Genomic DNA, 15,497 nt, shown 5'->3' with positions numbered 1-15,497 from the left:
AAACGTCAGTAACGCAGTTGTGTCGACAATACCTCGCCTTGCACTGATGGATTTTAAATTTATGGCTTGGACAGAAAGGTAAAAAATAACCATTCGGTTTTCGTAAGACTGTAAACGAAAAAAACCTGAGACAAGAACAAAAATTAGAAAATAACATTTTCTATTTACTGAAATTATTACTATTCAAACACAATGGACGACATCTACATTGATCTTGACACTATCAAACAGTTTCAAACAAAAGTCTGCTAATTCGAATTGAGTATAAAGCAGTAATCAATTGACGACAATTCGAATTGGCAGACTTTTCTTTGAAAGTCTTAGGTAATCAATTTTTTATTTCGATATTGGCGTCGTTGCAGAAATTTGAAAGGGGTCTTCTTATATTTATAAACCTTAAAAATTTACTTTGGGCTTTATTTTATACTAACCCAATTTGAAGTAACAACCGATAGAAAATATAATATCTAAGTGTCAGAAATTACCTGTTTAATATGCCTTGTAGCATTTTAACATTTAACTTATTAAACTATATTTCTACATTTTAGAAAGCCAAAACTTTGCACATTATTGTTTCACGGAGTTTCCTTTCAAACACATTACAGGAGCAGAATACAGTTAGCTGCGCATTGCAATAACTGGGGCTGGAAATGTTTTTGATCTTATTTTATTAGAACGGCAGAGAGGTATCGCTTTTATATCAAAAGTAACTTCCTACTTCCTACTTCCTACCTTCCTTTGTCGTATTTCTCTTCAACTTTTAAAGGATTTTCCGCAGAGTGGTATTAATTCTACGACGTATTGTGTGTTACTTTAAGCTCCTTTAGGTTCTGAGGCCCGTTTCTCAAAAGCTTGTGACTTGTAATACAAGCGGATGTTACTTTTTGACAGCTTTTGTTAGAAAGGGACTTCCACTTGTATTACAAGTTACACGACGATTTACATTTAACATTCTCTTAATAAATAGTTTCAGTTAATATTAAAATACTTATCACTATCAATTAACTTATTTTAAAAATATCGACTTTCGCCCACCTCACTTAAATGAGAACATTATAATATTTGTACTATACACAAAAAGGTAACCAGAATTTTTTAAAGTCTCTCGTATGTCACGATGCAACGCGATGCTGGTTATATTTAAATAATTTCGTTCAAAATAGAATTCATAATGACCACAAAAAAGAAAAGAAAATTAATATATTTTTTCACTACCGCTCTCTGCAGGGTATCTCAAAAACTTTGTAATACAAGTATGTCGCCCCGTTTTATACAGCCGATCCCTTTGTTATACAGCGTTAATGACTTCCGATAATCAGTATGCATCGCTGCGCTCTGTCGTATCAAACATGAATACATAAGACATGAGTGTGATATCCCTCGTGTCTCTATTTGAGTATCCGCTGAGCTTAGACCAAGGATGACATAACATTTATAAAAATGTTTCATCTTTTCAACTTTCTTCTTTTAACAACAAAGTGTTATATAAAGTTGTCGTTAAAATTAAATGACTGCTGCGTTCCTGCAGTCGTAGGGTTTAATTTAATATTTAATTTCAATGAGTAGGTAAGTACCTACCAACGAGTGTACAAAAGTACGTGTTGTGTATAAAAAATCGTATTATAACACCAAGTGTGCTAATTATAGTTTGTATCCTCATTGCATAATTGTGATGTTATATAAATACTGGAACTGCATTGATGGGATGTCAATTTAGATTAAATTTCACAAAGTGTTGTAAACGTACATACTTTAAAAATCGCACTAGCACCAGTTTTGCAGTTTAGGTAATGAAAAACGGTAAACGCCTGAAGTCAGTTGAACATGGTTGCAGTGCAGTTAATTACGTAAGATCGTGAAAAGAGCAGAGCAGCGCGGTATCGTTTTATAAAAACTGGTTTTCCTGTAGTTGACATTAGTGTGACGATTTTACCATCCCATATAAAAAATTACATTTATTTATTCTGAATACCGGTAAGTACTTACTTGTGCGATATAATAAATCGTATAGGTATTCTTAAAATCTACACACGGCGATTAAATAAATGGACAGTCATCTTATTCATTCTTCGATTTTTTTTATAAGTTAGGAAGGTAGATATTGCGAACTTCTTATTCATTCATTCATAAATGCATTATTAGTGATACGTATTACGTACGTACTCGTAAGAACCTGTGAGGTAGTTAGTCCAACACTATAAACAATAAAAAGCGGCCAAGTGCGAGTCGGACTCGCCCAAGAAGGGTTCCGTATTTAGGGGATTTATGACGTATTAAAAAAAAACCACTTACTAGATCTCGTTCAAACCAATTTTTGGTGGAAGTTTGCATGGTAATGTACATTATATATTTTTTTTAGTTTTATCATTCTCTTATTTTAGAAGTTACAGGGGGGGGGGGGACACATTTTACCACTTTGGAAGTGTCTCTCGCGCAAACTATTCAGTTTAGAAAAAAAATATATTAGAAACCTCAATATCATTTTTGAAGACCTATCCATAGATATCCGGTTACACGTATGAGTGTGATGAAAAAAAATTTTTTGAGTTTCAGTTCTAAGTATGGGGAACCCCCAAAATGTATTGGTTTTTTTCTATTTTTGTGTGAAAATCTTAATGCGGTTCACAGAATACATCTACTTACCAAGTTTAAACAGTATAGTTCTTATAGTTTCGGAAAAAAGTGGCTGTGACATAGGTACGGACGGACAGACAGACATGACGAATCCATAAGGGTTCCGTTTTTTGCCATTTGGCTACGGAACCCTAAAATCATCCATCAGTTATAGATAATCCACAATATGCTTCGGTCCGCGGTCGATTTAGCCACATCCGCGTACAGAGACGGTCTGATTGACTACAATGGACTCTGAGGAACACCGCAACAATCATTAGCTCGTAATGAATCCAACTACAGAGGTTTGTGGTTATTCTGATGTTATTATTAAATTGACCTATGTGACTTATTAGACAAAGATAATTTTGAAAGTGAACTGTAAAGATTTATCTCTAAATTATAAAAGCATTCCAGAGAGGCAGGTACGAGTATACTTTCGGCACGTTGTTTCATTCGGTATTATTAATGCTGACTGTTCAACAACGATTGTAAGTGTGCACCAATCCTAGCAGGTAAACTAAAAGTGCTGTTCTTGACTTGAGTTTTCTCTCATTTTACTCTGGTTGTCAGGATACGTCTTAAAAGCAAAACTTTTCGTGGAATTGGTGTCACGTACATGCATCTGCATCTTACTACTCTTTTTTGAAAAAGGATAACTCCTTGTTCTAATTTCATGAAGGAAGTTGCTTTATGTTTTACTTTGTTTTGTTACATTTCGTTGTAGTATGAAGTTTAAGAAAACGGAAGCGAGTTTGTGTTGCAAAAGTTTGTGTTTGGAATAAGTAACCGATGAAGAATCGAAGTTTTGTTTTAGACATACATCACTATGACAAAGTACACTATATAACAAAGTTAATGACGTTGTTGTCATCTATCTCTAACATCCATCGCTTTTACGGAGTAAAATTGCCCTTATCCGGGAATAAAGTTGCCCTTATCTTCAGCAAACAAACAAATTGGATCGAAATTAATTAGGATTTAATGATGCACATATGAGACAATATGGTGGTGTCTTCGGACTAAGAACATCCCCGAGGCATACGTCACTGTAATAGCCGACATGTACCGGGAAGCCAGGTCTGTGATCAGGACCACCGCGGGAGTAACCAGCTCAATACCAGTCACCGTAGGAGTGCATCAGGGGTCGGTGTTAAGCCCGTACCTGTTTAGCTTGGTACTAGATACTCTCACGGAGGGTACTCAGAACGAAGCACGGTGGACATTTATATATGCAGATGACGTGGCAGTATGTAGCGAGAGCCGAGAAGAGCTCCAAAGATTATTACTCTCGTGGAAGCATCAGTTACAGAGAGGGGGTCTTGTGTTGAGTGTACAAAAAAACACAGTTCATGGAGTGCAATGTCCCCGATTCAGACTCCGAACCAATATTGGTTGACGGACAGGAAGTACAGAAATGCAACCAATACAAATATCTCGGGAGCATTGTGCACGATTCCGGCTCACTGGAGACCAACATTCAACACAGGATTGCGGCCGCCTGGTTAAAGTGGAGAGAGGTGACTGGTGTGACCTGCGACAGTAAAATGCTGATAAAAATGAAAGGCCTCGTGTACAAGACCATCATAAGGCCGGTCCTCACTTATGGCAGCGAAATATGGCCAGTGACCCAGCGACATGTTCAAGCCATCCATGTGGCGGAGATGAAGATGCTGAGGTGGATGTCCGGCGTCTCCAGGATTGATAGGGTTCGTAACGAACACATCCGTGGTAGCCTAGGAGTGAGAGACGTCGCCGATAAGCTCCAAGAAAGTCGGCTGAGGTGGTTTGGGCATGTCAGAAGAAGGCCGCCTGAATACGTAGGCAACAGAGCCCTTAGCTTTGCCTTACCAGGCCCGAACAGGAGGGGCAAACCAAGGCAGCGGTGGCGTAATGTCATCGCCAAAGATTTAAACGCCTGTGGGTTGGCAGAAACCGATGTCCAGGATAGAGCGAAGTGGAAGGAGAAAAGTAGGAAAGCGGACGTTACAGTACGGGACAAACGCTAGGAGGATGATGATGATGCACATATGGTACCATAGGGGCCTTTTATATTTCTCCATCTGTCAAACATCTGTCGGCATTCAAATTAATGTATGCTCTTTGGCGTTCAGCAAAATGTAACTACCTAGCTCATGAATCATTTCATGAAAGTTTGAAAAGCAAATAACGTGATAATTCAACGATTTTTTGTCAAATTTGCTGATTTTTCATTTCATCTCCTACCCAACTATCGCGCTTCTACAAATCTGGTTTCCTTTTATTTCAACCGTGTGCGCAGGTTTTTTTGTACATAAAACTATGTTGGTAATCGAATTATATTATTTGCACGCTGTTAAGGGTTCGAAACGTCGTCGGGATGTATTTTAAATTCATTACTATGCGATATAGGGTGTTTCACTTTTGAATGGAGAAAATAAAGTTGTGATATTTTTCCTGACTTTGCTCACTAATCGAGTCTCCCCACTCTAAAAACTGTCTATTTCAATTTTCATAATAATCGATTAACGTTTAAAGGTTGCACAAATTGAAAATGTGGAGGGAGAACCCCATACATTGCGTGAATATTAACTATATTTTTTTATAACAAAATATAATGATCTGATACTAAAATCTAATGAAAAAACTGAATTTTGCGTCTAAAACACGATAAATCCACTTTTCCTTTGGAAACAGGTGGAAAACCTGAAAAATCTTAATTAGAACATTTATCAAGTAACCAAAATCCATGTTAACTACTAATTTTAAAATTGATTTATATGTAGAAGGTTCAGTATCACACTACTCACCGCTTTGATGGTAGCCGCTTAAACCATTTTCTACCCTCCGATGTAGAGTCGTTGGTTATTTGAGAAAATTTTGTTGATGTTGTGCAACCTCTAAATATACACCGATTTTTTTTTTTTTGTATATAATATTTTTTAATCAGGAAGAACCAGAATTCGAGCAAAGTCAGATGAAAATCGAAAATTCGGAAAAATTAAACACCCTAATGCGATATAATCTGGTTAATACGATTACACGGTAATCGGAGACACCATTAATTCAAATACATCATTTGCGCTTATATGGAAGTACTTAAACAGTACAAATCGATTCTATTTGGTTTTTCCGAGAAAAAAGAAGTACGAAAGTGAAGGTAAACAGAATACATTTCCAACTTTGAACCTGAGCTGATTGGCATTATGAGATTAGAGTCGCCTAATACGTGCTTAAGGGCAAATCCGGGAGATGTTAGGATTAAGTCATTGATTTCATTTCAACCGTCTGTATCAAAACTTTTACTTTTACCGCAGAATGCGTTAATTGAGTTTTGCAAGTGATCATAATTAAACACAGTAAAAAAGACACAGTAAAAAATGAACACCTCCACTCCTTCTGCTCAGCAGATCTTCTGTAAGCGTTAAAAGTGCTTGTATTAGAAGATCTTCCCTTGTAGACGGTCTTTGCCACATTGATCTTATAGGTAGGTATATGTTAAATTTCCAAGAGTATTGTTTGAATAAATGGCTATCAGTAAAATAAGGATCACTCTCTGACATTCTAAAATAATCTAGCCCTTTTTTCTGCCAAAACGGACTATAAATGTTAATTTACAATTTAAATGCAACACTAATTGTATTATGCCCCACAAATTGATACTTTACAAAATACAAATGAAATTGAATCGGATTAACGACCTCCCAAAATGAAATCCGATTTATTCAGTTGTGAAAATTAACGGGCGTAAATGGGATTGACATGTAGGTAGATATTTTTATACGCAAACTTACTTATTAAGGGATTGGGAAGCTGCAATGTTTCGTTAAATAATGACCAGATTTTACAACATAAAGGCAAAAACATCGGTACAAAACAATGGTTCAGGCGGAGTATGTCACTTTCTTAGGACGTCACATTCTGAGTTCGTCACTTTCTGACTTTGTCACTTTCTGAGATCGTCACATTCTGAGTTCGTCACTTTCTGACTTTGTCACTTTCTGAGATCGTCACATTCTGAGTACGACACTTTCTGAGGACGTCACTTTCTGAGTACGTCACTTTCTGAGAACGCCACTTTCTGAGGACGTCACTTTCTGAGTTCGTCACTTTCTGAGTTCGTCACTTTTTTAGCATAGGTACGATTTAACAGTATAATATACCTGCACGAAAGATGTATACTGCCAGCAACCAGATTAGCTGTTCGACATACGGTCGCTTTTATATCCTACATACCAATACCAATCAGTGTTTGCCTTACGCCTGACTGGTAGAGAATTCCATTTGGCAAAACGTCCTATGTGTCGTACAATAAAGTGAAAATAGAGAAATAAATAATAATAAAAAACAATGTAATTATGTTTCAATCAGAGTATTTAATTCAGAATAAGTACCTACTTAGGAACTACAAGCACCAAAACATTTAGCCACAGATTGGAGTTAGGCCGGCAACAGCTTCGATTCAATACACACAAATATTTCGCACAGTAGGAAACATGATTTTATCATTCGCCGCTGTGATTAGCTCGTGAAGGTATCACAGCAAGCTCGCTGACACCAGGAGAAGGTCATAATTCCAACATATTTACATTTAAACGGACTGCCGCTCCTTTTGTGACAACATGTTCTTCAGCATACCGCGTCTTCTGTCATGTCTCCATAAACTCAAACGTCTTTTTTTCTGATGATAGTGTAAATTTTGGATACCTATCTGCGTATAAAATCAGCATTGCAGTTTTGTTTCAGACAATATTTCTTCTCGTGTCATCTGTGGAGAATAGGCGTCAATGGATTTTTTCTTCAAAGCGTTGCCGAATTTCAGAATATATGTTCAGCCATCAATCAATTCTGCGTATGGAGCGATCCATACTCTCATAGTTCTCATGTTCTTTATTTGTTTGTTTTCTTCCTATATAGGTTACACGATGAATTTTTAAATTATTATTACATTATACTTTTAGCCTGAAAATAAAAATCTAGCATGTCGCCGATTTGACATCGCTGATTTTTTTTCTATTTAAAATGCGAAACTACAAAAAGGTTACATATTTATATATAGTTTGTCAAAGGACTTTCTCATTTCAAACATAGACAGAGATAAATATACTGTCTTTGTCTTACCTAGAGTAACTACTAGAGTACTAGCACCCAAAAGAAAAGCATGAGTATAGTTTGTATTGTTCTTATTTAATGACAAATTGGTTTGACGAACTATACTTACAGTCCATTAACTCTCAGAATGAACTTCGTTTTTCGGGTAAAATCGGACGTAGTCGCGTAATAGAAAATGACAGCGTCGTACTGCACATTTAGTTGCAATCCAACACTAAAACTATACAGGGTGGTCTATACCACGACATCCAATATTTTTTTTAGATTCCTCATATCGTGGGCTATTAGAATATACCCTATGTACCTTTTTTTTTTTGTCGATGTGGGAATGCTGTTACGTATCGTCCCCCTGGCCCCGACGTGGGCCCATAATGGGGGGTATGTGGGACTCTCACCTCCCAGCTCTTTTCAGTTATGAAAAAAGGGGAGGAGCCTACCCACTAAACCCACACCGGCGTTTCCCACAATATGCCGTTTGGGGAGGCGTCCTGGGATCGCGAACATTCTACCAGGACGATACCCTATGTACCTATACTATAGTACACCAAACGAACACCAAAAATTGGAAAAAGGAAATTTTATATGGATTACTTATGTAGTAGAACATTTTTTGCTACGGGCCACCGTTCAAGAGTTATTTACGAAAAACTCTAAAAAGGGACCTTAACACCATAATAACATCATAATTTGACAGAGTTGCCGGTCAAAGGAACCGAGGTGGAAACTTCCCAAATTATAGATGGTCAACCAAATCTTGTCAGTAAAAAAAGGCGAGAAATTCAAATTTTCTATGAGACGATATCCCTTCGCGCCTACATTTTTCAAATTTGCCGCCTTTTTCTACTGTCAAGATCTGGCTGACCAAGTATAGTAATCTGATAGCCCACGTAGTGAAGAATCTAAAAAAATTTTTGGACATCGAGGTTTGTACCACCTTGTATAGAGTAGTTAATACCACCATAACTAGTAGGTAAGTAAATATTTAAATTCATATTAAATTATGTGACTTTTAAGTACTTACTGTATATTTACAAATTAAATTTAAAATTATTGTTTTAATTTATTCTTTTATTTTAAAGTAATTTTGAATTAAAACTAGAGATAAAATAAACAACACAAACTATAAAATATACTTACTTATTTCCACTCTATATAATTTCAGCCAGAAGTAGTAAATGACGGTGTGACGTTCTGCTTTCAAATTCTGATTCTATTTTATATAGAATATGACAAAAAGTCAAATAGCAATATAGTCATCAACCAAATATTAAGCATAACGTCATTAAATTAGGGCTTATTTTACATTGAGACAATAGGTATCCCTTACTTTTTGCGGTAAGCTTAAAACTTTTTGTGAGTGAGTAAGAAAGCAGAACAGCAGTATATCACCTTCGCGTGTTACCGCCGATACCCGATGTAAGTATCTTTCTAAAATCCGAAGGTCATTAGAGTTAACGGACTGTAGATAATATGTTGCACTAGCTTCGACCCGCGACTTCATCTGCGTGGAAATATAATGATGATGATGATGATTTATAAACAATAATTAGGTCCTTCGCGTCGTAGCGCAAAAATAATCAAATTTTCGTTCCCCTTTGAAATCCGTAAGTAATATTTCAAAACACGAAAAACAAATAAAAAAAGAAAAAAAGAAAGAAAAATGTTTATGGGTTGTATCTCCTAAACCGTGCGTCGTAGCGCAAAAATAATAAAATGTTCATTCCTCTGTAAGAAACCCCTAATTAATATTAAAAAAAAAAAAAAAGAAATAAAAATAAAACAATAAAAAACTTTATAATGCATCTCCTAAACCGTGCGCCGTAGCGCAAAAATAATCAAATTCTCGTTCCCCTCTGAAATGCCTAAGTAATGTTTCAAAAACACGAAAAACAAAAAACATATAAAAAAAAGAAAGAAAAAGGTTTATGGGTTGTATCTCTTAAACCGTGTGTCGTAGCGCAAAAATAATAAAATGTTCATTCCTCTGTAAGAAACCCCTATAATTAGTATAATTAATTTTGTTTTAATTTTTTTATATTAATATATAAAAAAATTAAAACAAAAAAGAAATTAAAAAAAAAAACAAAAAAAATATATAATGCTGTATCTCCTAAACTGTACGTCGTAGCGCAAAAATAATCAAATTTTCGTTCCCCTTGATTTGAGGCCCGGGGAAGGACATAATTATTATCATCATCATATTTCCACGCAGATGAAGTCGTGGGTCGAAGCTAGCGCACCATATTATCTAATTATAGTTGGTCAAACCAATTTGTCATTAAATAAGAACAATACAAACTATACTCATCCTTTTCTTTTGGGTGCTAGTACTAGAGTAAGACAAAGATGATTATCTCTATGTTTGAAATGAGACAGTCCTTTGACAAACTATATATAAATAACCTTTTTGTAGTTTCGCATTTTAAATAGAAAAAAATCAGCGTTGTCAAATCGGCGACATGCTAGATTTTTATTGTCAGGCTAAAAGTATAATGTAATAATAATTTAAAAATTCATCGTGTAACCTATATAGGAAGAAAACAAACAAATAAAGAACATGAGAACTATGAGAGTATGGATCACTCCATACGCAGAAGTAATTGATAGCTGAACATATATTCTGAAATTCGGCAACGCTTTGAAGAAAAAATCCATTGACGCCTATTCTCCACAGATGACACGAGAAGAAATATTGTCTGAAACAAAACTGCAATGCTGATTTTATACGCAGATAGGTATCCAAAATTTACACTATCATCAGAAAATAGACGTTTGAGTTTATGGAGACATGACAGAAGACGCGGTATGCTGAAGAATATGTTGTCACGAAAGGAGCGGCAGTCCGTTTAAATGTAAATATGTTGGAATTATGACCTTCTACTGGTGTCAGCGAGCTTGCCGTGATACCTTCACGAGCTAATCACAGCGGCGAATGATAAAATCATGGTTCCTACTGTGTGAAACATTTATGTGTATTGAATCGAAGCTGTTGCCGGCCTAACTCCAATCTGTGGCTAAATGTTTTGGTGCTTGTAGTTTCTAAGTAGGTACTTATTCTGAATTAAATACTCTGATTGAAACATAATTACATTGTTTTTTATTATTATTTATTTCTCTATTTTCACTTTATTGCACGACACATAGGACGTTTTGCCAAATGGAATTCTCTACCAGTCAGGCGTAAGGCAAACAGAGATTGGTATTGGTATGTAGGATATAAAAGCGACCGTATGTCGAACAGCTAATCTGGTTGCTGGCAGTATACATCTTTCATGCAGGTATATTATACTGTTAAATCGTACCTATGCTAAAAAAGTGACGAACTCAGAAAGTGACGAACTCAGAAAGTGACGTCCTCAGAAAGTGGCGTTCTCATAAAGTGACATACTCAGAAAGTGACGTCCTCAGAAAGTGTCGTACTCAGAATGTGACGATCTCAGAAAGTGACAAAGTCAGAAAGTGACGAACTCAGAATGTGACGATCTCAGAAAGTGACAAAGTCAGAAAGTGACGAACTCAGAATGTGACGTCCTAAGAAAGTGACATACTCCGCCTGAACCAAAACAATGCCTCAAGGGCCTATTTTAGACTTAAGCTAGTCTTTAATTTCTTTTAGTAATACCACTGTATATATCTTGTTTGTAAATAAATGATGTTATAAATTAAAAACATCGGTAAAATAACGTGTTTAAAATACACCCATATATTTGTTTATTAAATATATCCGAAGTTACTTCGGGGTTTTTGATACCTAACGCATTACGAGCAATCTTTCAAGTTAAATCCCCTTGCTGCTACAAAATGTAGTTATTATTCCAAATATTAGCTGCACTATTGAAAGATTATGCAAATGCACCGACTTCCTGTTCTACTGCGAGATACAACTTGATCTAATTCAACAGTAACTCCACGTGCATATTGATGCGTGGCATATTTCTGCAGCATTGCGTTTGATATGCAAAACATAGGATTAGTTTGTGTTAGTTTTATGTGATTGGCGTGCCATTGTGGGCTGAATATCAATTTGCTTGATGTAATAATAACAACGAATGATTGATGCAAGGCATTCACGCGTTTTAGCATCACATTTAGGATATACTATACAAACATACACCGTATGTAGGTATCTGAGCGCCTATAGGTTACTGGATAAATTAGAACTAAAGGTATAGTTTAAATGTCAACTGAAACTCCATTAGGTACTGTTGTCGCGTCATTGCTGCCGCCGCTGTATCTGTCAATGTCCTTGATAAAATTAGTGACATGACGACAACGTCATAATCGTGGCAGTAATGCGGCGGCGAATGCCATTCATTTTATTAAAGAATTTGGCAGATGCAGGGGCGCCAACAACGAAGCCGCAACAGTAATGCAGCTGCAGTTGACATCCAAACGTCAACTTAACAAACCTAAAGCAAGCAGGAAAGCAGATCATTATACAATCCATTAGCTACCACCAAGTACACACCTAATATCATACACGTAATTTATGACAAATACAAAAATACGTCATAAAAAATAAGAGGGACTTGTGGGTATATAAAGGCAAGTTACCATCAGCAAGTGAAATAATTCAATTTCGATTATTTCTTCATAGAAAGTCAAACTTGGGTCCTCGGTAGGCACATTTTGACAATTCATGCAAGGTCATACGTGACTCTTTATTCGCCATGGAAGACCCGGCATGGCTATACCTTCATTATACTCTCAAACATTGAACGGAATATTTGCACGTTAATAGTAATCAACTAATCACTAATCACCGATCACCAATTCAGTGGTTATTAATACACGACCCTGGGTAATGCAATCGGATGGACTTTGTAGTATGTAGTCCCATACTAATTCATCTTACTGTTTAAGCCTCGAGCTTGTGGTTCCCTCTGTCTTCAGTTTGAACGAGATTACGTACGACGGAGTGATACATCGGTCAGCAGTAAATTAATTCTTACGTCGTTCATTTTATTTCTAGTTAAAGATTAGGCACCTATGTAGTTTATGTAGTCAGCTTCAGAGGTGTCAACCTTTCTGCAAACAGATGTATATTTATATAGTTTTGGTAAATTATTGACTGTGTAATACATGTTTAGGTTCACGCAAAACAATATAAAGTCTTCGGACCCAGAACATGGGCAGTATAACTCTTCGGTGGATACTAGAAGTACGAGAAATTATGATTCGTTTTGACGCGTCCAATCCTTTGGGGGCTACTTTGGCGTAGGTATCCTGTAAGCCTATAGCTCAATAGGCGAAACATTATCTATGGATATAAAACGATAAAGTTGAATGACCAAACTAAGTGATGTGAACGTACTATCTTACACGTGCGCGCGTTCTATCGGCGTTCTTATGGGGTTTTTTTGTATACTTCGGTCGCTTGTTATTAAAGCACTCGTTTCCCATTCGGTAATATTTTACACATAAGTTCCTTAACCTTATATCTTGGAATATGGTTTTCACGTTTTCAAAATGATCTACTTACATATTTGCCTATTATACCATTGTTTACATAAGTTATACCTCTATACATCATTCACAGGTGCTTAAATGTCAAAATACATAGCTATGCCTCTGTTGAAACGATAAATTAATAAATATTATAGGACATTATTACACAAAATGACTAAGCCCCACGGTAAGCTCAAGATAGCTTGTGTTGTGGGTACTCAGACAACGATATACCTATATAATATACAAATACTTAAATACATAGAAAACAACCATGACTCAGGAAATATCTGTGCTCATCACACAAATAAATGCTTACTGGGATTCGAACCTAGGACCGCGGCGTCACAGGCAGGGTCACTACCCACTAGGCCAGACCGGTTGTCAACGATTTTACAACTAAAACAAAACAATTGAACAAGCTAACAAATTCCATTAATGTATAAATTTGCTCAAAGCCAAGGATCCTCGAGAGACCAACCACCATCAAAACGCGCACCCTTGTCTCAACATTAGCATATAAATTCGATCGTATAGCACTGCTGGTTACCTGATGTACTGTGACACCTATATATTGTACCATTTTACTTCCTAGAAGAAGCTTCATGCAAAAAGATACTACAAAATTAGACGTCCAGCATAATATATTGGCCCTTTCCCCATAAGAATAGAACCTACACACACAGCAATAGTAAATGTTTAAATAAGAACTGTCAGAAATAAGAAATGCTTACTACCAATTAAATACCAAAACAAATAGGGAATCACAGTAGTCTGGACTAGACGTGTGCGCCGCGCCGGCGCGCCGCCGCCGCCGGGTTTTTTTGCCACGCCGCCGCCGCCGATGAATGATCGGCGTGAAATCGCCGTGACCTTGAGTGTTGTTAATCAGCTATTCTAACTACTCTAACTTGGTATTTGTATGAAAATTTGGATTGATTTGTATTATATATGTTACAATTGTCAAATTTTTATGAATTATTTATTAAATGACACGGATTTAAGCCAGTGGCACACACTTTTTGACACACAGTGTTCAGCGTCAAGAAACATGAGGTAGTAATATACGAAGTAGGATTTTTCCTGTTAATTGTGTATTCTCATTCAACTATTAGATAATTAGAATGTTTATGCCCTCACCTCACATACGAAGTTAAAATGCTACGTCATGAAAATACTTACATTGCAATTAACTAGGCAACTAAAACACAGGGCTCATGTACCAGGGGACCTCAAGGTGCAAGTGCGACAGAAAAGGAAAACTAGCTATTAGCTAATGTTGCGATCATCATCATTGCTTGTACTATTGTTGACTGACTGACAGGAATAACCTCAAGAAATTCATTGAAATAGCGGCTCTTCTGAAGAAATTTGAATCTTAAATAAGACCAAACATTCCAAAACCAAAGTAATGCTAGTAGACAGGTCAAACGTACTCCGAGTTGTAGTAGAATGCTATGGCTTCAACGTGCATCTAAAGTGCACATAGTACGAGTTCTCGTCTTTTCAATATTCCAGTATGCTGTCGAAATGTGGAGCCTCAAAAAGTGTGACGTCCAAAGGTTGGCGCTTTTGAGATGTGGTGTTGGCGAAGACTGCTGCTTATACCAAGGACAGCTAGAAGAAGTAGAAGAACAAAGCCTCGGCTCTCCACAACATCTTTCTTCGGACATATTATGCGGTTTCCAACGCAGAAAAACATATGAGTTAAGGCCCAATGAATGGCAAACGGTCTCGAAGTGGAGCATGTTTGAGATCGTCGATGGCTGGCGGCAGTCTGCATCGTGAAGTCCACACGGCTTATGACCGCGACCGCAAGTGGTCGCAATCCTCAGCAGCAATGAGAAAACGAGAAAGATGAAGATACGTCTCAGTGAGCCACCAGGTTGTACGACAAGAAAACCATTAAGTGGACTGCTACCACTATTTATACGTCTAGCTAATTTCAAGGATATTTAAAGATAAGCCATGAAAAGCATGAGAAAACGGAGTTACAGAGAGATACAGATCGGATCGAAAATCTTTGGGACCAGGTAACCCCTTAATGCAAGCCATTTACTAGAAAAATCAAGTTATTATATCCTATATACATTTACAAACGCGACCCTATTTTACTCACAACCTATTCAAAACTATACGTAGATTACGTAGTTCACTTACCACCAACCTGGATTAATTAAATTTTCAAGAAAAAACGACAAATTCATGATTTTCTTTAGAAACCTGAAAGTCAAGGTCACGCCGATTTCACGCCGAAAACACGCCGCCGCCGCCGATTTTTTGGCAAACGCCGCCGCCGATCGTTTTTTAATCGGCGCACACGTCTAGTCTGGACAGACTATAAA

At 36.7% G+C, this 15,497-nt stretch overlaps 1 protein-coding gene and 1 long non-coding RNA gene across 4 annotated transcripts in view; one reads left to right on the top strand and one right to left on the bottom strand.

Moving 5' to 3' along the window:
• LOC134661421 (atrial natriuretic peptide receptor 1) overlaps positions 1–15,497 on the bottom strand; it is a 288,858-nt gene that overhangs the window by 40,422 nt on the left and 232,939 nt on the right. The gene's annotated exons all lie outside the window — the stretch shown is intronic.
• LOC134662201 (uncharacterized) overlaps positions 1–15,497 on the top strand; it is a 216,802-nt gene that overhangs the window by 198,460 nt on the left and 2,845 nt on the right. The window contains exon 2 of the long non-coding RNA XR_010098030.1: positions 2,259–2,697. This is a non-coding gene — a long non-coding RNA (uncharacterized LOC134662201). The remainder of the gene's footprint in view (positions 1–2,258; positions 2,698–15,497) is intronic.

This window comes from Cydia amplana, chromosome 1, assembly GCF_948474715.1.
Source record: "Cydia amplana chromosome 1, ilCydAmpl1.1, whole genome shotgun sequence".
Classification (NCBI taxonomy): domain Eukaryota; kingdom Metazoa; phylum Arthropoda; class Insecta; order Lepidoptera; family Tortricidae; genus Cydia; species Cydia amplana.
The sequence above is the reverse complement of the archived record's forward strand: the minus strand, read 5'-3'. Positions and strand labels throughout refer to the sequence as shown.